The sequence below is a fragment of the Electrona antarctica genome (genome assembly GCF_951216825.1).
Source record: "Electrona antarctica genome assembly, chromosome: 14".
Taxonomy (NCBI): Eukaryota; Metazoa; Chordata; class Actinopteri; order Myctophiformes; family Myctophidae; genus Electrona; species Electrona antarctica.
Window position 1 is genome coordinate 20,264,214 of NC_136795.1, and position 8,076 is coordinate 20,272,289.

The window sequence follows — 8,076 nt, forward strand, 5'->3', positions numbered from 1 at the left end:
AACATTTTAATTGCGGTCAGGTGCAGCACTATACTGTAGCTGCCCGCCACCACTGTGTCTGTGAGTTAATCCACCGTGATGTGTCTGGCTTTGTCGAGCGTCTGTACAAACACAATTGTCTCGAGGGAAGCCGGGCAGGGAGGGTAATATTTGTGACTTGTACTCCTACGTGTGTTGGGCGGACGGAGTAGGACAGAGGCTCTTATGTCCTCCTGTTGGGGGCTCCTCACTGGCAGGTGGGTCAGGTCATAGTATACAGCAGCAGTGAAATGAACAGCACGTGCACACATATACATCAAAGGGGGCTAGAACCCCTGCCTTTTTGCCTGTCGGTAAAAGGTGCCCTTTTCCATTGTGAAGCTCAGCCAGAGCTCTTAATTAATTTGAACTTCACTGGCTCTCTCTCTAACTCTCTCTATCTTAATCTCTCTCGTCACTGTAATTTAAAGATGGCGTGACGTGATTTTTGTATTTTTTTCAGTTTTTCATGTGTTTATGAGGTGACATTACTTCATTAGACCCCTTGGTTTGGTTATTATGTGCAATGATGTCTTCCCATATAGGGAAGACATCAGGAGACTCAGTCAAGCGTGCTAATGTTTGACTTATCATACAACCACAGCTGTGGGTGCGGCTTCAGTTCAGGTGGATAACCAGCCATCACCACCCACTAGGCAAACAAGGCAAACTTAATGAACTGGTGGGCGTATCCACATAAAAACAACATTTTAACAAATACTGCCCCGGCCCGTTTTCCTGCTGGGCTGTGACGTCATGTGGGTCAATCAATAGGAATAGGAAGACAGAGAGACGTCGTGTGGGTCAATACATCAATCATCATTGATGTAGAATGATGTAGTAACTTGAATACTGAAGACGTATAGGGACTATTCGAGCCCTCACTCTTTCTTCAGGAACAGTATTTTCTAATTATTATTATAAAGTGTCATAGTGTCATAGTAAATCAGTGGCAAACCTATGCTGAAGAAAACCTGCAGACTAATTGGCACTTATGATCAAAACATGTTATGTAAAAACTAAATATTTTTTGCCACGGACAAGGCCAAGCCTGCCACAGACAAAGGGGGACATAGTGATGACCCCTGGACATATTCCCTCCCAGTTGTCACCTAATTCTCTGTCCTGAGTGTCTTCTCTCTTGCCTCTCTCCTCTCCCTCCCTGAAGCCTTGATGAGCCTGAGTGTCATCACATGTGAGAACCAGATGAACTAGGTTGGCTAACGAACTCAAGACACTATAAAAACTTGTTGTGTGTGAATGCCTTGTGTTTCCTTGAGTTGGAGTTGATATGGCATGTGGTCTCTGGCAGGTCCAGTGGTATTTTAGTTTCTAGTGCAGTGGAAAGTGGTTCTAGAACTGGGGTTTATTGGACTTTAGAAAATAGCAGATATACAAGCTCAGCACGTTATGTGACGTGCTATGAGTCATAGATCTTCCATTTTTGAAGATCTCAAACTATAAGGTTCTCTGTCAGATCCAGTGGTGTTTTAGTTTCTATAGCAGTGGTTCTCGAAGTGGGTGTTATCGGACTTCAAAGAATAGCAGATATACAAGCTTATAGCGTGTTGTGATGTGCTATGAGGTCGTAGATCTGCTATTTTTGAAGATTTCAAACTAAAAATATATATCGGCTTGATGACTATTAAAAATGGCCGATCTACAAGCTCACAATATGTCACATTATTTAGAGACTTTGATATGAAGACTAACACAAATCTTCCTTCATGGGGCATTACTTTCATGTAAAGAAAATTAACAAATCTTCTTCATGGGGTCCCTGGTACATATTTTCAGCGTATACGGGCCTGTGGCCATATAAGTCAATCAGGGTGTCCTAGATATGAAAATTTGGAGGACCACTTTTCTAGTGTCCATGTTTGAGGTGTTGGGTGCAGTATGCGTGGGTGTGTCCCTGTTTTCCTAATGGAAAAAAGAGAGAAAAAAAAAAACCCACTGCATGATGACACAGGCAAGCCCTTATGGATAAATATTCACAGGTGTTATTTCAGTAGCTCATGTTCCTCCAAAAAACTGATTTTACCTCCACAGGTGTGATTTTCACAGCTCATGTTCCTCCAAACACAACTGTCTTCCCCCCCAACAAAAATTGAGAAAAGAGGACTCCCACTACTGCCTTTTATGGCTGTTTGTAGAGCATTTGTAGATTACATACTGTATTGGTGTAAGTGCATAATTTGTCCAGAAGGGGGAGATGAGATACAAGCTGTATTTTGAAGGCATACTATCTTTCAGGCATTCTAACATTAGGTGGCAGGCAAAGCAAGAAGCTAAGCCTGGCCTTATTCATAGTAGTCTAGTCTAGTCTAGTCTGTAGTCATTCATTGAGTCATTCATGAAGTCCAGTTACTGTACCGCACGCACGCACGCACGCACGCACACACACACACACACACACACACACACAGACACACAGACACACACGCACACACACGTTTGCATTACTACATTTGCAGTGGTCATCAATATGTCCGTGGCAAAGACCACTATGTGGCACATTATGAGTCCACTAGTAATTGTTGTTCTCAAATGTTTTTTTTGGAAGGACCACCATAACAGAGTTTACAAATGGAACCATCTGGACCCGTAGTGTTCATTTGGTTCCATTTGTACACTTTCAGAGTTACAGACCTGTTATGGTCATTCAGGGACTCTCTCTTTCTGCGTTTGCTTATATTATTGTCCGCTTATTTTGTATGTCCGACGTGGCAACATTTTAATTTTGACAACAATGTCCACCACAAGCCAACATGGCGATGACTCTGTATACTTGTATGAGGACGTCAACATTTGAGGAGAAGAATAGCGGAAATATAGCCGAATAGTAGCTGGAAAACATTTCCTCGATCACAACACGGCACAAAAAACGAATACAAATCTTTTGCTTACAATAAGTGAAAGATATTTGATACATAACAAAAAACATCGCATGGATGCACCTGGGACGTATCCTCCATGATGGTCATCGGGGTTTCGGGTCTCTCGAACATCATACCCCGACTCAAGTCCCGACTTACGTCCCAGTAGCTACCCTCGATCAGTCCCATTAGGGAAAGACCAAGGCCACACAATCAGTTGGAAATACTCCAGAACTACTCTGCCAGGGCTGGGAGGTACGCTTCTGGCGCATGAAAGGACTAGGCTCTGTGGGTTGACTCCTGTCCGGGCCCCTCCTACGTCTCACCAGGTCCACTCCTGCTCTCACCAGGCCCAGGACCTGTGCGTTGCACCAGAGTCCCAGCACCAGACACTTAATTCAGGAGTGCAATGGTTCAGCACCTCAGCAAGATGGTGCTGCAGGCTCTGCTTGCGGCTTGAGTGGCCCTCCTAAAGGCCTCACGTTTGTTGGGCTTCCTCCTCACGAAGGGCACAGGCTGGGGCGTTAACCCATACTGCTCACCCAGGTGCCGTCTACATTCCGGCTGTCACCCGTCTCTCCGTCTCTCCGTCTCTGGTGGTAACCAGACTATACCTGGTTGTCACATTGTCTATTCCTATGAGTCACTATAAATAGAATAACTATAACAAAAAACATCGCATGGATGCACCTGGGACGTATGTATCCCAAGGTCATCAGGGTTTCGGGTCTCTTGAACATCATACCCCTCACTCAGGCGACCCAGCTGGGGTGATCAAGTCCCGACTTACGTCCCAGTAGATACCCTCGATCAGTCCCATTAGGGAAAGACCAAGGCCACACAATCAGTTGGAAATACTCCAGAACTACTCTGCCAGGGCTGGGAGGTACGCTTCTGGCGCATGAAAGGACTAGGCTCTGTGGGTTGACTCCTGTCCGGGCCCCTCCTACGTCTCACCAGGTCCACTCCTGCTCTCACCAGGCCCAGGACCTGTGCGGTGCACCAGAGTCCCAGCACCAGACACTTCATTCAGGAGTGCAATGGTTCAGCACCTCAGCAAGATGGTGCTGCAGGCTCTGCTTGCGGCTTGAGTGGCCCTCCTAAAGGCCTCACGTTTGTTGGGCTTCCTCCTCACGAAGGGCACAGGCTGGGGCGTTAACCCATACTGCTCACCCAGGTGCCGTCTACATTCCGGCTGTCACCCGTCTCTCCGTCTCTCCGTCTCTGGTGGTAACCAGACTATACCTGGTTGTCACATTGTCTATTCCTATGAGTCACTATAAATAGAATAACTATAACAAAAAACATCGCATGGATGCACCTGGGACGTATGTATCCCAAGGTCATCAGGGTTTCGGGTCTCTTGAACATCATACCCCTCACTCAGGCGACCCAGCTGGGGTGATCAAGTCCCGACTTACGTCCCAGTAGATACCCTCGATCAGTCCCATTAGGGAAAGACCAAGGCCTCACAATCAGTTGGAACTACTCTGCCAGGGCTGGGAGGTACGCTTCTGGCGCATGAAAGGACTAGGCTCTGTGGGTTGACTCCTGTCCGGGCCCCGACTACGTCTCACCAGGTCCACTCCTGCTCTCACCAGGCCCAGGACCTGTGCGTTCCGCCAGAGTCCCAGCACAGTACATTGTATCTTTGTTTGCTTTGCTAACCTTTTTTGACCTTTTTTGCCTCTGACCAAAAACACTAAAACTAATTAAAATAAATAAATAAATAAAGCAAATAAAACAAAGTTTTAGTTGGTTTGCACGCACGCACGCACGCACGCACGCACGCACGCACGCACGCACGCACGCACGCACGCACGCACGCACGCACGCACGCACACACACACACACACACACACACACACACACACACACACACACACACACACACACACACACACACACACAGTGGGGTCACCACAGTCAGGTCAATTTGGTTTCAGGACACACAGGGCAGTATTATGCGTGTCTTAAGTACCAGGTCTTGGGCCCTATTATGCGTGTCTTAAGTACCAGGTCTTATTCCTTAACTTAAGACCTGGAGGCGTGGTCAATGCCATTTGGCCACTCAGAATAGCCAAATGGCATTGATCACGCCTCCAGGTCTTAAGTTAAGGAATAAGACCTGGTACTTAAGACACGCATAATAGGGCCCCTTATTACTTAACTTAAGACCTGGAGGTGTGATCAATGCCATTTGGCTATTCTGAGTGGCCAAACAGCATTGACCACGCCTCCAGGTCTTAAATTAAGTCATAAGACCTGGTACTTAAGACACGCATAATACTGCCCTGTGTTCTCTGTGTCAGGTTATAGTGACAGGTTGGGATACCAGTTTTCATCCAATCAGGAGAGAGAACGTTTACAGGATAAACAAGTATAACAGGAAGTGATGAAACATTTGAACTGGAACACTAAACATTGAAGCCCTGAAATAATCTGCATGCCGTCCTCTCTCCTGATTGGATAAAATTGGTATCCCAGTCTGAACATATTGCTGTACAATCACTATAGCAATGATTAACTATTTAACTAGAAGAATAGAAACATAATTTAACACAACCTTTTAATGGAATAAAAAAATCACACCCGTGTGAAGTGAGGAGCGCTCTTATCATCATACATAATCTCATTCTGGCCAATCACAATTTGTTTCCTTACGTTTCCGTCTTCACTTTTGGACCCCCAGGGGGGTCCGGGGTCCCCACGTGATTTTGGGGGGTCCCCAGATGACAGTGAAGTGACAATAAATAAATGTATTAATACCCACAAAAAATTTAAGAAAGAAAAAAGACAGCCTGGGGGCCGCATGTTGGCGGCCGGTATAACGCCAGTGTTCTCCGCTGTGTTCTACCGCGGAGGGGAGTTGGAGAAGGAGGGGGCGGGCGCACAGATCACTGAACCAATAGGATCCACTGCATAGTTGTTGTACCAATACAATTAGGAAGTTGGTGCATTTCATTATTAGTGCTTCAGATTTGATCAAAATATAGATAAATAGATAAGTGATCTTTATAGTCATGTAATCAATTCATGCTGGATCTGTCATGTAATGTATGTTCTTTAGAAAACGCAGCATGCATTCATGTTTAATTCTTTATAACATAACTAAGCATTATGAATATACTGTTACGTCACAAACAATCATATCCTGGTGGAGACCTGTGTCCAGAGGGGCACTTTTTCTAGTTCCATCTTTTCCTGGAACCAGAGAAGCCACTTAAACATCGATTCTTATTAACCCAAGGAGCAACCTGACATCTTCACGTAAACAGTAGAGCTAATGAGCTCTCCTGGTTGGCTGTGTACAGTATTGAATGTTTTAAAGATAGATGTTCTTTGACAGAGTCTAAGAACACAGAATCCCTCAAGCCCTATTGATTTATGTCAGTGGACGGCATGACACGATTACGATCGAATCGACTTGGCACAAACTTCCACACTTAAGATACAATATTGTAATACTGCTAATCATTACTCATTCTGTGCTACAGTCAGTGGCTCTCAAAGTGGGGTGTGGGGACCCCCAGGGGTCCTTGAGGGGTACGATCTAAAAGCTTAAAATGCATCACAGCACGTTTTTGAAATATTTTGAAATTGTGAACATTTTGGAATAATTTTGAACATCTTTAAACACACCACTCTTATGATACGGGGTCCCGGGTCCCTGGCTGGCACAAAATGTTTTCAGAAGGGGGTCCGCGGCCCATATTATGTATTAATTTGGGGGTACTTGACATGATGAGAAGTTGAACCACTGATAGGCATACAGTGAGTAGAATAGATATAGAAGTTCAGTAGGCTACAGCAAGTCTTTGCGTTGGTCCTTTCGAAGCAGGAAGGCTTCTAGGTTCAGGCCTTTTCTCCTTTTCATTTGTGCTTAAATGGTGTGAGGGAAAGCAAGGGAACAGCCACATGTTTAGTCAGAACACAATCCAATTCTGTGTGTTGTCCCTGCAAATCTAAGATAAAGATCAGCAGCCCAACACTAACGACAACTTAGTTTCCTAGTTTGCATATCATTGTTGTCATACAGAAACCTCGTATCTCCATCTTTGAATTCTTTTGTGTTTTTCTTTTTCATAAATAAATGCCCTACGTCATCATACTACACAAAAGTAGAACAAAAAATATATAAAGTGATAAAAAGGTACATCTGCTATTTTGTCTATATTTTTTATTAGAATCCTGAAGAGTAACAGTTTTTGGACATATGAGGTTTCCACCCAACACCAAACGGTATCCTGTTATTCTTGGGCGTTATTTGTGTGAACAATTTCTTTGCGATTACGTGGTGGCGCCACTGCCCTCCAGCTGCAAGTTGGCATACTGAGTCATTACATGGGCAGAAATCTTTATCCCATGATTTTTGCAACCCATTTTTTTCACCCAGTGTCTTTTGTCTAGTGCCACCTAATCAGAGCATTGAATGCTCTCAGTAGCCGTCTACTGACCTATCATCTCAGTAGGCTGACCTAACGGGCTGAGCTAATGTTTCCTTCGATGCATGAGGAGTCTCTCTTTTCACTTGAAACTGCGGGGGGGTTAGTTTCTCCGGTTGGCGTGGACGGAACACTTTATTCCAACCAGTTCCTTTCCCCTCCATCAGGTGCCCATGGCCAGCTAGGGGGAGGCAGTTTAGAGACCAGGATGACACATGTCTATCTATCGAGAGGAAATTCCCCATCAGACTTTACAATGAGCAACTGGAGATGTTTTAAGTGCCAATGAAAGAGCGGTCAGTCGGTCGCCATGTAGGCTAATGAAAAGGCTTGGTTGAAAAACAAGCTCCCCCAAAGCTGACTATTTCTTAAGTGTAACAGTGTTAAAGTGGTTAATCTTTTCATCATTTTGGTGCAGGGGACCCCCTGGAACCCCCTGAGAAGCATCGCAAGAAAAATAAATACTTCAGACTATTAGATCATATTAGAAGCCCAGGCAGAGGCCATGGATGCCACTCAACCACATGTACCAGCAGCTGCCCTGAGATGGAATCCCGGGAGGTTTCAATATGGTTCCCTTCCTTCTCTCTGCTGTGCTACTGTATGTGGATCCTCTACACATGGATGTACAGTGTCAACTAACACTACACAAAACAAACAAACACCACTTCCCTTTGCTTGCCAGTATCACCATTAATTCTCATGTTTACAGATGTTGGTTGGAATGTGCAGGG